The sequence below is a fragment of the Entelurus aequoreus genome, linkage group LG09 (genome assembly GCF_033978785.1).
Source record: "Entelurus aequoreus isolate RoL-2023_Sb linkage group LG09, RoL_Eaeq_v1.1, whole genome shotgun sequence".
In the NCBI taxonomy this organism is placed as follows: Eukaryota; Metazoa; Chordata; class Actinopteri; order Syngnathiformes; family Syngnathidae; genus Entelurus; species Entelurus aequoreus.
Genome location: NC_084739.1, coordinates 17,704,988 through 17,721,897, shown reverse-complemented (window position 1 = coordinate 17,721,897; position 16,910 = coordinate 17,704,988).

Sequence of the window (16,910 nt, the reverse complement as noted above, 5' to 3'; positions counted from 1 at the left end):
TAACAATTACTTTCATCCCATTGATTTTTTTTTTTTTTTAACATTGATGTTCCAGGTAATCTAATGTTCAGTGAATGTATAGGATAGGCATTTATAAGCTTTGGCTTCAGCCTATTCCTTGTTCGGTCATTCTTTTTCTTTTCTTTTCTTTTTGTGTGTAAATGTGTATGATTGTTAATATGTCTAATCTGTACTGTTAAACTGCTCACACAAAATGGTTGATGGTTGATTATATGACCGAAATAAACTTATTTCCTTCATATCGGAATCGGTAATTAAGAGTTGGACAATATCGGAATATCGGCAAAAAAGCCGTTATCGGACATCTCCAAAAATAATACTATTTATAGTCACGGTGGAGAGTGGTGGGCGCGTAACAGAAAATATTTGAGAAGCACTGCTTTAGTGCATTTAAACATACCAAGTGTGTGTGTGTATGGGTCGGCGGCAAGCTTGGATTTAGGGTGGGATGGGGTCTTTTGTATGAGGGCCCAGAATTTGGTGCTACGCCCCTGGTTGGCGGTATATTTTTTGGCTGGAAACGGCTCCTTTAACTGTTGCAGGCGAACAACTCCCAACAAGCGCCCTGATAGAGGTGATAGGGACGTTTGCCAACGTAGCTGCACGGAGCAAGCACATGTTTCTTTAATAAGGATGAAAGCAATGGCTTCTTGAAAGCGGATCTTTGTATGTAGCAAGCAGCTTTCCATCAAGGAACAGCAGGATCCTCCCTTTCAGGCCAGAAGCATCAGGGCAGATGGGACCATGACACGCTATAAGCCACATAAACACTTAAGCGCACAGACTTGTTTTTTGTAATACAACGCGGTAAATCGGTGGCACCTGTATGAGTTTTCATCACTGTGCGCGTCCGTCCTGTCTGTCGTCATAGCAACATTACACAGGATGTACTCCCCGCCGTGTGCGCCGGACTGACAGCTCTGTGATGAATTTTGTGCTGCTGGGGGTCAAAGGTGGAAGGTTAGGGGGTACTCCAGCTGGCAACCAGGGCCACAGTGGACTCCAGCGACGAGGCATTCACTGACCAGAGCAGAAGTTTGTTTGATGCACTCATCCCGGAGGCATCTTTGTCTCTTTCTTCTCAGAGAAAGGTGTCATTTGTTATGATGACCCCGAAAATGATTAGCACATGACTCAAAGCTTTGCAGAAACTTTTGAAGTCCTTGTTTTTCCAGCCCTGTTTTGGTTAACACTGAGACACGCAGCCTCATTATGTCCCTTTTTCACCACAACACGGAAAACTCCTAATTTAAGACATAGCCTACATGAAGATGTGCGGCGCTTTATTGTCATGGGAGTCACAAAAACATTTGAATACAGACTTTGGCCCAGAAAATATAAAAATATTAACATGGAAAAAAAAATAAAATAAATTAAAAAATTGTACAATAGCACCTCTCATTTCAGCACAATATTAAGAATATTTTACTTTAAATTCTTGAAAAAAAAATCAGTTCCCATGTCAACTCAAAGTATCAATGTAGCATTTTTACAAATAGCATGTACCTCCAAATTTGGTGATTTAAAAAAGTATATATTTTAAAAAAATATTTAACCAAGATTAATCACAGTTTGTATAAAGTTAACTCAAAATTAATTGCAATAATCGCAGATAGATATAATATTTCATCATTAATAAATGTGCCCTGGACAGATCATTTTCAAGTTTTAATACCATGACTGGACAATTAGCTTGCTTTAATTAAATTTTTTTTTTTTTTTTTTTACACACATTATCCTTTTTTAAACAACTCGACACAAAAAGGACATACACAAGCTTTTAAACACAATAACAAATTGTTGTATTCCTGCTTTAGGAGCACTTGCATTCTGAGGAGGAGCTACCCTTCCATGTTTAGATACCAGTTTCACGCATTAATAACAACATGTGAATTGTTACGATCGTGATTTGATTGTCAAAGATGTTTGGTAATGTATTATGTGATATTTCAACTGAATAAATGCTTCTGATACTCTGTAGAGTACATGTTGCACAAGTTAATCATGTTTGTTTAGCTGGATGACCATTTTTTTTACTTTCTGTAATTATTAGTCAAATGTAATATTCGGCCTGTTAAACATTCTGTAATTGCGGACTATCAACCAGAATAGGTTATAAAATAATATACTAGGGATGTCCGATAATATCGGACTGCCGATATTTTTGGCCGATAAATGCTTTAAAATGTAATATCGAAAATTATCGGTATATGTTTCAAGATTATCGGTATCGGTTTCAAAGAGTAAAATTGATGACTTTTTAAAACGCCGCCGTGTACACGGACGTCGGGAGAAGTACAGAACGCATATCACATATCTACGGCTTTATGCAACAGCCATACAGGTCACACTGAGGGTTGCCGTATAAACAACTTTAACACTGTTACAAATATGCGCCACACTGTGAACCCACACCAAACAAGAATGACAAACACATTTCGGGAGAACATCCGCACCGTAACACAACATAAACACAACAGAACAAATACCCAGAACCCCTTGCAGCACTAACTCTTCCGGGAGCACTACAATATACACCCCCGGCTACCACCAAACGCCGCCCCCCCTCAAATAATGCACTTTGTGAAAGTCAAAGTATAGTATTTCCTATAGTTGTAATGGGTATCAGGATTATCTCAGGGAGAGCATGTCCCAAATTCCAAGCTGCTGTTTTGAGGTATGTTAAAAAAAATAATGCACTTTGTAACTTCAATAATAAATATGGCAGTGCCATGTTGGCACTTTTGTCCATAACTGGAGTTGAAGTTGTTCTCTTATTTTGGAAAACCTTGTTTTTGATTGATTGATGGAAACTTGTATTAGTAGATTGCACAGTACAGTACATATTCCGTACAATTGACCACTAAATGGTAACACCGGAATAAGTTTTTCAACTTGTTTAAGTCGGGGTCCACGTTAATCAATTCATGGTAAAGTTACATTGTTTAATGCATCCAGCGGGGCATCACAACAAAATTAGGCATAATAATGTGTTAATTCCACGACTGTATGTATCGGTATCGGCTGTTATCGGAATCGTTCATTAAGAGTTGGACAATATCGGAATATCGGATATCGGCAAAAAAGCCATTATCGGACATCTCTAGAATATACTGTAGTGATGGTAATATTGTGTAGTAAAGTGTAATTACCCGATGTGGACTACAGAGGGTAGTGGCAGGCGTGCCTGCAGGATTAAACCTGGTCTCAGTGGGAGCGAAGAAAGAGACGAGAAAGAGAACGTGTTGGAGGATGGAGCCGCCGTGTGTGTATCATGCTTCTGCATATTTAGTTGGATAGTCTTGTCTGTGAACATAAATAAAAGGCTGACTTGTTCAAAGACAATCTTCCGTCGTCATATCGCCGCCGCTATTACAATACACTTTTTTCAATCTGCTACAAAGCATTTATTTAGGTAGAAATATCACAGAATAACATTAGAAAACATATTTGACCAAACATGATCGTATTGTAAGACTATGTTTTGTTGGTTAGACCGGCTGTGAAGCGTAGCGCTATTATGTGTAATTGGTAGGGGTGTAACAGTACACAAAAATTTCGGTTCGGTACGTACCTCGGTTTAGAGGTCACGGTTCACTTCATTTTTGGTACAGTAAGAAAACAACAAAATATAAATTTTTGGGTTATTTATTTACCAAATTTGCAAAATCTTCCACCAAAAATATTTTTCTTAGTGGAATATTTGATGTGAAGTAATCGGAACCTTGGATAGGTCAATAATTCATAATAACATTGATTTTGATTCAATATTATGTTTTGAGCAATGACAGTTTGAAAGAAAAAAAAAACAGCTTTGTTTTATTAGTCAATATTGCAACTTTTTCTAAATTACATTTCACCTCTAAGCTTTTTTATTTCACTTTTGTTATGTTTTTGTTTATTTTAATAGTATTTTTAGAATGTGCCGTGGGCCTTTAAAACATTAGCTGTGGGCCGCAAATGGCCTCCGGGGCACACTTTTGACACCCCTGCTATAAAAAATAAAATGTGATAAATCTATGGATAAAAAGCAGAGCCTGGCGACGCATGCACGTTTATCATAACTCTCTCACTCTCTCTGTCTCTACTCATCCCTCACGAATGCTGCTGCGCGCACAATTTGTTTTGTTTTTAACCCCTTCTTAACCCTGAAGGTACATTGAAAATACACGCAACTCTAACTCAAAATGCCGGACATTTGAGGCATTTAAGAAACTCCGCCCTGACAGCTCCGCAAACGAGGACATGTCCGGTGAAAAGAGGACGTATGGTCAGTCTATCGTAGCCCGTTAGCTACTAGCATGCCGTGTGTTGTGCCTCGGTTTGCATTGTTACACAACGTGCGTTACGCTACTTAATATGTCCGTGTGGAAACTCGTTCGGTACACCTCCGAACCGAACCGGAACCCCCGTACTGAAACGGTTCGATAAAAATACACGTACCGTTACACCCCTAGTGATTGGTATGAAAAAGTCTCTGATTAAAGTGTCTACCGTCTTTTTTTCTGATAAGCTTTTATTCCATCTTAATAAAGCAGTTCGAGTAACATTGAGTAACATCGACATTTTATGTTTGTAAGGCATTCAAATGCAACGTAAACACGGATGTGAAGCTCCTCCTCTCTACAAGCGGCAAAGCTCGCCAGCGATGATGTCGTCTCACGCCGATAAAATTGTCTTGTTTTGTTCTTAGAGCGACTTGTCACAATTCTATAATGTCCCGCTTTCTTTGTACATTTCTGCTCGCTATTTGCCGCGCTTGTGGCTCCACAGTAACTGGACGCCATTAAATTGCCTCACCCTACGGAACGGGCCGAGGGTCAAAAAGGAGTCGGGATGTTAATCACGCGTTTAAAAAAAATTACCGTTAAATAACTTTTTAGTTAACGCGTTAACTTTTGACAGCCGTAATATTTTTACATTTTTACAAGAAAAAAAGTGTTTGATTTTCTGATACAAATAGAAACTTGACATAGATGGACACAAGCGTTTGATTGGACAGTTAAACAAGTCAAAATAAGCCAACCATTGTTCTTAGGATTAAAAAAGCAGTTTTAACGTCAATGAATAATGACAAAGATTAAATGCAACTGTTATCCACATCACACATTTTGGCATATGCATCCACTTTTTGACATTGTTGCTTGTAAAAGTAAGAAACAATTAAACATTAACAGCAAATAGAGCGAGTCTGCTTATTTTCAAGGACCGCTGTATATCATTGTTCTTCTCTTTTTTCTTGTTCCTTTTCTTTTTTCCTCCTATTTTTCCCCTTTTTTCTTCTTTTAGTTTTTCTATGTATTTTTCTTTGTTTTCGCTTTCTTTGTCAGGGTTTGATGAGTGTTGCTTGCAGCGTGACCCCAAGGATGCAGAGAGCATTATTTTTTCTCTTTTCAATCTTTTAACCATTTTTTTTTTTTTCGCTCTCTATGTTCCTTTGTGTTTTCTTTCTTTGATTTTCTTGTTTCTTTCCTTTCCTTTTTTTAATTTTCTTCTTTTTCTGTTATTTCTTTTGTGTTTCAACAAAAAGTGTTGCAAAAAAGCCAAGGAAAAAAACACAATACAATTTTTTCTCAAGATGCTGATTGATCTAATAATTAATTTTAAGCATGCTGCAAAAAATTCTCAAACACACACCATTGCTGAAACCTTTCATCATAAGTTGACATCCCACTTGTTATCGCCATCCAAATTCTTGTTTTTTTTGTGTAACATTAAAGGCATATTCTCCCTGCAAAAATATAATACACATTCTAGGTGACTTAAGGGATTGTTGACTTTGTAAAGCTGTCAAAATTAATATCCATCCATCCATTTACTACCGCCTGTCCCTCTTGGGGTCGCGGGGCCCTGCATTCGGGTGGAAGGCGGGGCACACCCTGGACAAGTCGCCACCTCGTCGCACCAACCAAAAGAAATGTTTCATTTGGGGTCTGTGGTCTGTCTTTCATCATGCATCTGCAATTCCAGACCTCCTCCTATAGAGGGTGTGTTGTCGTTAAAGAGCCACCTGAGCAATGAAGCCCCATTGCCTCCAGGATGGAAAATCTGCCTAATCAAAAAAAGCCCAAAACACATTTAATTGCCATCTAACTGGCTCTAACCGCTCCCACATGTTTACTTGCTTTATGAGGAGCGTGATGAAGGGTGGATATTGGTGCATGTTTGTGCAGACCACTCGAGCTTTCCCTCTAATTATTATGCCTATGCTGTAATGTAGTCCTCGGGTTTTATGCAACAGCAAGGAGCTATCACGGTTCGGCGAATCAAACGTCTAGCACTTTAAATTGCCATTTTTCACACTATCGAATAGCACGATGTATGTTTGTACGATCAAAGTTGTTCACAATAGAGCAATTGTGTGATAACTGAATTAAAACATTGGTACATCACATTATCTGTTATACAATAGTATTAACAATAGTATCGACTGTACTTTGCTGTGCAATATATCACGTTCTATACAGTGTTAGGGGTAGCAATCATAGGATAGCTCGGAAAAATATTCATTTTTGACGAGGTAACAACGGTATCATGATACAGCGATTTGGCAATAATTTATTTGAAGAGAATAAACCATGACCTTTTTTAAGGATAAGAATGTCAGTTTAGGTTGAAATATTGTGATGTTTTCATTTTGACAATGGTAAAACCAAATCCTGTGATCGTGCAATAGTTGATGTAGTGAAGAATGGATTACAGAATTCCTAACAGCACCCCTGCTTTTAAGCAAACCACTATGATATATAACTGGACAAAAAAACGCAGAGGCTCGCTGTATTTGCTGGCTATGTTTGCTAGCTCTCGGATTGTAGTGTGCGCAGAGCATTTAGGGCCTGATCTATTTAAGGTTTTGCGTGTGCTAAAACACGTGCAAACTTGATAGCACATGCAAAGCTGATCCACTAAGGTCATGGGCAGAGGATTGCGTCTCTTAAACGAGAAAAGTAGCGGGCACAATCGATTGAGCGTGTCTGTTTTCATGAATATGCGGAATATATGCTACTCCAGCTCCTGTGTGCGCACCATGGTCTTCCTTTACTCCCGTCGGCCTACAGGATGTTCAGGTTTTAGTGGGCAAAATGAAACCCACATCGAGCCCTGTGGACATTGTTCCTACTCCACTGTTCTTAAATGTTTTTGATGCTGTTGGTCCTTGGGTGATAAAATTGATAAACCTTTCACTTCGGTCTGGCTGGATCCCCAGCTTTTTTAAACATGCTGTGGTGAATCCCATCCTTAAATAAACTAATCTTGATCCGGTGGAGCCTATAAATTACCGGCCCATATCAAAAAACTTCCCTTCATGTCAAAAAATCTTTGAAAAAGTGGTAGCTAAGCAGCTAACCTCATTTTTGGAACAGCATGATTTTTACGATAAATACCAATCTGGCTTTAGGTCATTTCACTCCGCCGAAACTGCTCTTTTGAAAGTTTCCAGCTTTCTCTCTGGTCGCTACACAGTTTTGCTATTACTCGATTTGACATCTGCCTTTGATACTGTGGATCACAGTATACTGATAGACCGCCTCAAATCTGAGATGGGGTTTTCTGGTGCAGTTCTCCAGTGGTTTACTTTTTATATAAATGGAATATTTTTTAATGATGTAATGTGCAATGTGTCCAACCTGTCATGTGGTGTGGCCCAGGGTTCTGTTCTGGGGCCTGTTTTATTTTTGTTGTATCTGAGGCCGCTTGGGGGGTTGATCAGTATAGTTTTAAAAATGTTTCTTATCATTTCTATGCAGATGATTTTCAACTGTTATGCTCCTTCAATGATTCAGAGTTTTACTTTTTATCTGAGTTCTAGGAGTACGTACCCTCTATTAAAAACTGGTTGTCCTCAAATTTCTTCTGGATAAATTCAAACAAAACGGAAAGTCCGATAAGTGCTCCCGATAAAAAGATCCCCCTGATCAAGAACTCCCTTGGTGCTCTGGGTGCATCTGTTAAAAGCAGCCTCAGAAACCTTGGGGTTGTGTTCGATCAGTCCATGTCTTTGGATGGTCACTGTCGTCAACTGACCAAAAACTGTTTTTATCATCTCAGAAAGTGGGAAATTTGCTGTCAAAATTGGATCTCGAAATGATCATTCACGCGTTCATTTAGTCTCGCATTGACTATTGCAATTCTCTTTTCACTCTCTTCAACAAGTCAACGCTAAAGAGACTTCAGACTGTACAAAATGCGCCTGCCAGACTTTTGACCGGTGCACCCAGAACAGCCCATATCACCCCCGTTTTATCCAGTCTTCATTGGCTTCCAGTTAAATTCCGCATTGAGTTTAAGATTTTAGTCCCGACATTCCGTGCCTTGCATGGTGGGGCCCCTCAGTACATCATTGATTTGCTATGGCCCTACTCCTCAGGGCGCAGCCTCCGGTCTTTAGGCCAGGGTCTTTTAAAGATCCCTAAAACTCGTTTTAAAACCCTTGGAGACCTGGCATTCCAGGCTATAGCTCCCAGACTCTGGAACAATTTGCACCGGTCTCTCCGTTATCTTGATTGTGTTGAAACTTTTAAAAAAACATTTGAAAACTTCTCTTTTTAGTAAAGCTTTTACTTAATGCACCTTTTAACTAACATTTTTAATCCACTTTGTATCCTTTTTATGATGTTGCCCCTGTTGTTTTAAATTGAATTGTGGTTTTACTTCACCTATGTTTTGTACAGCACTTTGTGATTTTATCTGTGAAAAGCGATTTATAAATAAAATTGACTTACTTACTTACTTACTATATGCTGATTATCAGAACGCCCTCAGGAGAAGATGCAAATATACAGTAATTATTCAGCCATGTGGTTTATTAAGACTAAAACAGTTCTGCAGGCGCTATTTTAGGTATTTAATTCGCAGGTCTAAAATCTATGTGCAAACTGGCACAGTTACGCACACGGCTGTGACAGAAAATCCTTTGTCAGAAATAAAACATAGTTGACTTATTTTCTCTCCACCAATATAGTTTTATAATTGTAATGGCTGCTGGATGACTGGCTGATTAAAATGACTCAAATTGATGCAGTTTGGTTTTTGCTAGCGTTGTTTTTTAATGGTGTTTCTTTAATAGGAAATATATTTACATAATATATATCTCTTATATGAAAAACTTCTTGGAATGTACATTTTCTTGCATTTAGATCATTTTAAGACACATGAATGCGCTGCGGTGTTGTGATGGTCCACCGCCTCCAGGCAGAGCACACCAACAGTTTCTGTTGTCAATAGATTGTGATTCTATAGTGCAGAAAAGGTGTTACATATTGTATGTGTGTGCTGCTTGTTTAGCATTGCAAAACACCACAGATTGGAGGGCACAATACCATGAATGCGGAGGGAAATGAGTGTTTCCATGGGCACATACTGCGGGTAGTACACGCACAAACCTAATTTAAACAGGGTGGTCTGCACCACTTTTGCACTTGTTATCAATTCGGTCTTAATGATCACACACAACACGCCCACTAATAGTGCACATCATTTTATAGTTTGCACACGCTGTTTAGAACATATTATTTGGCTTTGTGTATCTTATCTCAATATCAATTTGCTTCCAGTCTTCTGTATGTAACATCAGCAGCCCTGATGCAGGTCCGCCCACATTTTGGAGTTTAAAAATGTGCTGAAACTCGTTTGAAATAACTACAGTGTCTATTTTGGGGGATCATTTTACCTGTAGGCATCATTTTTAGGTCCAGAACTATGAAATGTCAGCATTTAAGGGACCATTCAAAATATAATCATATAATTGACACCTCCAAACAATTGGGAGAAATAATGAATATATACGTATATACTGTATATATACTGTATATATATATATATATATATATATATATATATATATATATATATATATATATATATATATACATATATATATATATATATACACACACACACACATACATATATTTATATATATATACATATATATATATATACACACACACACACACACACACACACACATACATATATTTATATATATATACATATATATATATATATATATATATATATACATATATACATATGTATATATATATATATATATATATACATATATACATATGTATATATATATGTATATATATATATATACGTATATATATACACACTCACACACACATACATACATACATACATACATACATACATATATATATATATATATTCCTCACGCACTAATTGACTGAAAGAGTGTACTTGCTGCAGCGCGAGCACGATGATGTCACAATATCGATGGGAAAATGCATTTTTAGACAATATGATTTGCCTGAGCAGCTAGGAAACACAGAGAGTAACAAGCGGTAGAAAATGGATTAGAAAGAACAGATTTTACAAAATAATAATAAAAAAATAATCTTAAATTGCTGGGGCGGCTGCTCTACCATCTGAGCCACGCCAGGGGTTGGAGCCTACAAGGGGGAAATTTAAAGGGGTAGCGACTAAAAGATTGTTAGAAAGAAATAAAATAACTAACATAGTTAGTATGAGAATAGGAACGGCGTGGCGCGGTTGGTAGAGTGGCCGTGCCAACAACCTGGCGGTTCCTGGTTCGATCCCCAGCTTCTACCACCCTATCCACATCCGTCGTGTCCTTGAGCAAGACACACATTCACCCATTCACTTGTGAATGTGGAATAAGTGTCAAAGTGTTTTGAGTACCTTGAAGGTAGAAAAGCGCTAGACAAGTATAACCCAATACACATTCAAGCCCTTCTTCTAGTCTCTGGACTGAAGGACCGCCCAAGAGCCAGACGACAGTGTTCAAGAAGCAGGGTCACATCTTTTCAGCAACTTGTCCACAGCTCCTATTTCCTTTCATTGCAGTCCTAACAGCCAAGTCCTCATACAAAAACTAAGCCACTGTCGCCCCCGCAAACCGACAACAAACAATACTCAGGAGGGGACAAGTAGCTGCTGTCACCACGTGGAACCTCCAAAATGTAATCATCTACATATTGTGTGAGGCTGGATGACAACAAAAAGTACAACCCGGCCCTTCAGAAACAATCATCCGTTCCAGGCCCTCGTCGTTGCTGGCAGTAAATCACATGAAGGTTGTCTCAGCACGCAGAGCTCCACTTGAGGCTAACCGCCGCTCGGTCTTTACTCGCGCTCTTCCGTCATCTCCCCACACAAGTCACAACATTTAGGAAAGCTGAGGTTTTCTAAATGACTAAAATGAACACAATGATCTACAATTAACTTAATTGATGCTTTCACCAATGCCCCATTAAGCGCTCATTAGACATCTCTCCGTGGAGTCGGACCACACAAATTACAGGCCTGGGAGAAAGACCTCCACGGAGGAGAGGAACGCAAACATGAACGCAGTGAGTCCGCGCAGGGAAATGGTTTGCTTTACGGTTGCTTTGACATAATGGGGTGCTTCACTCACGAGAAAAGTGGAGTCTGAGCAGGTGAGTCCTGAGGGAGGAGCCAGTCAGTCTGAGGTCTGGAGTCACGTGACCATTGGGTTCCACATGAAGACATTTCCTGCTACAACAAAGCTGGTGACAGTTGAAGAGGATGGAGTAGACCAAGGGTGTCCAAACCACGGCCAGCAAGACGACGGCACAAGTCCCATTATAATAAGCAACCTGGCTGCAATCCGAACAACCTTCCCTAGTCATTGTGCAGGAAAAAACAAATTCCACCAGCCCAAAAAGTCAACACACATTGTCACACATAACACAACCTGCTCACTGAACTTTGTGGACTGAACTTTGTGGACTTAAAATGTCCCATCACCATGAATAAATAAAAATCTAAATTACACCCATTGCAAGGCATGTTGGGTAAAATGCAAAACACTCTCTACACACTAATCCATGTTTGTAAATATGCCGTGCCTGTAGCGCAGGAAAATGCTGATCGACGGAAAATGAGAAGTGTTGCGTGTGGAGAAAAAAAACGTGTGTGCATGAGAGAGAAGATATGTGTCGTAAATGAACCTGTTAGCACAAGGTTGTCGATAAAAGTTAAGAGTGCCGTACTTTGTGACATTTCCTGGACGCAACAACAACACGATACGCTGAAAAACAACACCTCCAGTTGTTGTTTTTAGAGCACAAAGAGATATTAAGTTAAGTTAAAGTACCAATGATTGTCACACACACACACTAGGTGTGGGGAAATTTGTCCTCTGCATTTGACCCATCCCCTTGATCATCCCCTGGGAGGTGAGGGGAGCAGTGGGCGGCAGCGGTGCCGCGCCCGGGAATCATTTTTGGTGATTCAACCCCCAATTCCAACCCTTGATGTTGAGTGCCAAGCAGGGAGGTAATGGGTCCCATTTTTATAGTCTTTGGTATGACTCGGCCGGGGTTTGAACTCACAACCTACCGATCTCAGGGTACTAGGCCACTGAGTAGGTAAGTACACTATATCAGTTTTCTGATATAGTGGCAAATGTTTATTTACTGTTTTATTTCGTACGATCAATTTTGCATTTTAAGCAGAAAGTCTAGCTGCTAACCTGTGTTCAGTGACACTCCTTGACAAAAACTGACCAATGACAGCTCTGGGTCCATGTTTGACTTTTAGCTGCTTGATATTTCAATCAATCAATGTTTATTTATATAGCCCTAAATCACAAGTGTCTCAAAGGGCTGCTCAAGCCACAACGACACCCTCGGTACAGAGCCCACATATTTCTGACTGATTACAAAGCTTTAAAGATGTCGACTCGTCACGGAAGTAAGCAAGGTAAGAGGTGAACTTTCACATACTCTTAACATTCAGTTATAATAATTATAAATTATTTATCTATTTTAATATTATAATATATAAACATGCACACACCTTGGTTACTTTGCTAGCCCAATGCGGCCTCCCAGTCAAAAAGTTTGGACACCCCAATATTCTCCTTTGTCTGACATGTTTACCATAGTGGTGGAACCCAAAAATCAATACCCCCATAACCTCTTAAGAACCTTCGTCCTCTGCAGTGGACATTTGTTTTTGGTCTCTTTTGTCTGTCAGTTATACTTAAAAAAAAAAAAAAAAGATATATGGTGCGATTATTATCACAAACAGATATTGTGATATGTCATAGTTTTCTTTTAATTCATTGATTTGATTGTTGTACCATTGGCAAAATTGCAAAAGCATATTATTTCAAGCTGTTCTACCTCATATGTGCCATAATCGTTTGTCTTCCAATATACAATGTGTGACATTGCAATATAATGTATGACCGCAAATTATTCAGCGATTCTCGTCTTTGACATCTATGTATCATAGACGGTGTTCTGCCACTATATACATTATTGCACGATCGCTGTATCGTGATATTGGCAAAAAATATCAGGTGAGTAGACTTTGTGCTTAAAATGCACAACTGGTCATATGAAAGAAAACAACAGTAAATAAACATTTGCCACAAAACTGATATAGTGTACTTAATATCTCGTTGCGCTCTAAAAATAATAACTGGATGTGTTGTTTTTCAGCGTATCGTGTTATTGTTGTGTCTAGAAAATGTGTTGGGGGCGTGGTTGCGGGGGCGGGGTTGAGGTGCAGGCAGCATATCCCTTCCCCTTCGAGCTGTCCTGGATGAAATGAAATTCTTTTTTCCAATCATTTTGGAACTTGCAAGCGTACTTCTTCTTCTTACTCGCCGTCGCCATGTCTCTTCTTCGTTCTTCTGCTACGTCTCCTTCTTGTTGTGTGTGCCGTTGTGCACGGAGCTCCAAAAGCCGTAGATGTTATTGTAGCGTCCCGGAAGAGTTAGTGCTGCAAGGGGTTCTGGGTATTTGTTCTGTTGTGTTTATGTTGTGTTACGGTGCGGATGTTCTCCCGAAATGGGTTTGTCATTCTTGTTTGGTGTGGGTTCACAGTGTGGCGCATATTTTGTAACACTGTTTAAGTTGTTTATATGGCCACCGTCAGTGTGACCTGTATGGCTGTTGACCAAGTATGGTTTGCATTCACTTGTTTGTGTGTGTGTGTGTGGGCTTGAAATAAACGTTATAATTAAACCAGTTAAAAGATAGAACGTGTCAGCATTTCTTGACATCTTCGAGTATAGATCATTGTTAATCCCGCTACATTATTATGTGACTGGGCCAGTACGCTGTTTATATGGAGGAAAAGCGGACGCCTGGACAGCATGCGGCTGTTAAGGGGTGAAGGTTTCAGGTGAGAGAGGACGTTAAAAGCAGCGCCTTTAAAGGCCTACTGAAACCCACTACTACCGACCACGCAGTCTGATAGTTTATATATCAATGATGAAATCTTAACATTATAACACATGCCAATACGGCCGGGTTAACTTATAAAGTGACATTTTAAATTTGCCGCTAAACTTCCGGTTCGAAACGCCTCTGAGGATGACGTATGCGCGTGACGTAGCCCGGGGAACACGGGTATGCCTTCCACATTGAAGCCAATACGAAAAAGCTCTGTTTTCATTTCATAATTCCACAGTATTCTGGACATCTGTGTTCGTGAATCTGTTGCAATCATGTTCATTGCATTATGGAGAAGGAAGCTGAGCAAGCAAAGAAGAAAGTTGTCGGTGCGAAATGGACGTATTTTTCGAACGTAGTCAGCAACAACAGTACACAGCCGGCGCTTCTTTGTTTACATTCCCGAAAGATGCAGTCAAGATGGAAGAACTCGGATAACAGAGACTCTAACCAGGAGGACTTTTGACTTCGATACACAGACGCCTGTAGAGAACTGGGACAACACAGACTCTTACCAGGATTACTTTGATTTGGATGACAAAGACGCAGACGTGCTACTGTGAGTATGCAGCTTTGGCTTCTAAACATTTGATCGCTTGACCGTATGTGCGCAACTTTTTTTTGCGTATGTACGTAACTTTTTTAAAATACATAAGCTTTATGAACCTTGGGTTAGGTGAACGGTCTTTTGGGCTGAGTGATTGTGTGTGTTGATCAGGTGTTTGAATTGTATTGGCGTGTTCTATGGAGCTAGGAGCTAGCATAGGAGCTAGGAGCTAGCATAACAAACACGCAGGTGTTTTTATGCAGGATTAATTTGTGGCATATTTAATATAAGCCTGGTTGTGTTGTGGCTAATAGAGTATATATATGTCTTGTGTTTATTTACTGTTGTAGTCATTCCCAGCTGAATATCAGGTCACCCCCGGCTCTCACAGCATCTTCCCTATCTGAATAGCTTCAACTCCCCACTAGTCCTTCACTTGCACTTTACTCATCCACAAATCTTTCATCCTCGCTCAAATTAATGGGGAAATTGTCGCTTTCTCGGTCCGAATCTCTCTCACTTCATGCGGCCATCATTGTAAACAATAGGGAACTTTGCGTATATGTTCAACTGACTACGTCACGCTACTTCCGGTAAGGGCAAGCCTTTTTTTTTATCAGATACCAAAAGTTGCAATATTTATCGTCGTTGTTCTATACTAAATCCTTTCAGCAAAAATATGGCAATATCGCGAAATGATCAAGTATGACACATAGAATAGATCTGCTATCCCCGTTTAAATAAAAAAAATTAATTTCAGTAGGCCTTTAAGGCACGTCCCCAATATTGTTGTCCGGGTGGAAATCGGGAGAATGGTTGCCCCGGGAGATTTCCGGGAGGGGCACTGAAATTCGGGAGTCTCCCGGGAAAATCGGGAGGGTTGGCAAGTAGGCCTGCAGTGCTACAATGACACCTTTCTTCTTTTTTTTTTTTTACAGCTGAAGGTGCATGGAAGGGAGGCTGCACTAGTGTGCTCAAGGAGCAAAAAGGCATACTTCAAGAAGCTTTTATTTTCCTTCACATTTGGCCCCGTTTACACTGCACACCAAATCACATTTGTTTGCCCTCAAGTGACACAGATCCGATTGTTTTTGCCAGCCTAAACGCTCCAAAGTGTTTCAAATCAGATTTTTTCGCATCAGAATCAGGCCACATCAGGAGGTAGTCCTTAATCCCATTGGAATCTGATCTTTTCAACTCTGACTTTTGTCTAAACGCAATGCGACCCGAATGCGACCAGTATGTGACTTTTTCGTCAGCTCTGGGCGAGCTACGTCACTCGTGTGCGCCAGGAAAGACGCAGTCGCCAGCGGAAGTGGATACTTCATCACAACATCCGGTTTCAGTGAGTAAAGTCCATTTAAGACGACCACATTTTCGGTGCATCACTTGACAATAGTGCGCCAATAATAGGCTATATGTAATTTATGAATATATTATATATTTTGATTACGAATAAATAGCTATTGTTGAAGGACCGGAATAGACGCTGCGGCGTATTTGCTTACATGTGAGTTAAAAAATAAAGCTTGCGTAGATCCACGCTGATGTTCATGTTTCCTCTTCTTATCAGCCATTAAAATATTAGAACCCTATTTATTTATTTATTTTTAAAAAAAAATTTTAATAATATAATCCACTTCAACAAACTCTTCAAACTTAGTGTTTACAAAGTACAAATAAGAAGAACCATAATAAACATTCTGAATTTATCTCATCCATCCATTCATTTTCTAGATAATCTTACTCATCTCACCATGTGAAATATAACTTACTTCACCAATTATTATTGATTTATTTTTATTGTTATTACTTATGGAGTATATTGTGAATACATTGAGAACAGGAAGTGAACAAAAGTTTTAGCAACTGCTATGTAAAGGAAAAGGGGTAGGATTAAATAAGCTCTGCTTCTTCCTACTCCTTTTCGAACATGTTGAATAGAGGAACTGGAAATTTTGATGTATCATGTTGTATGCATGCATGTTCCAAATAAACATACACTCAACTCATCTCAACCCTCCCAAATATATTACACTATATACATCCATTCATACATTATATTACTTCATGTAAAAAAACACTCATTTTTAAGGTATGGCAATTTATATTTTATTTTGTAGTATTAGCGACTTCCTCCCGTG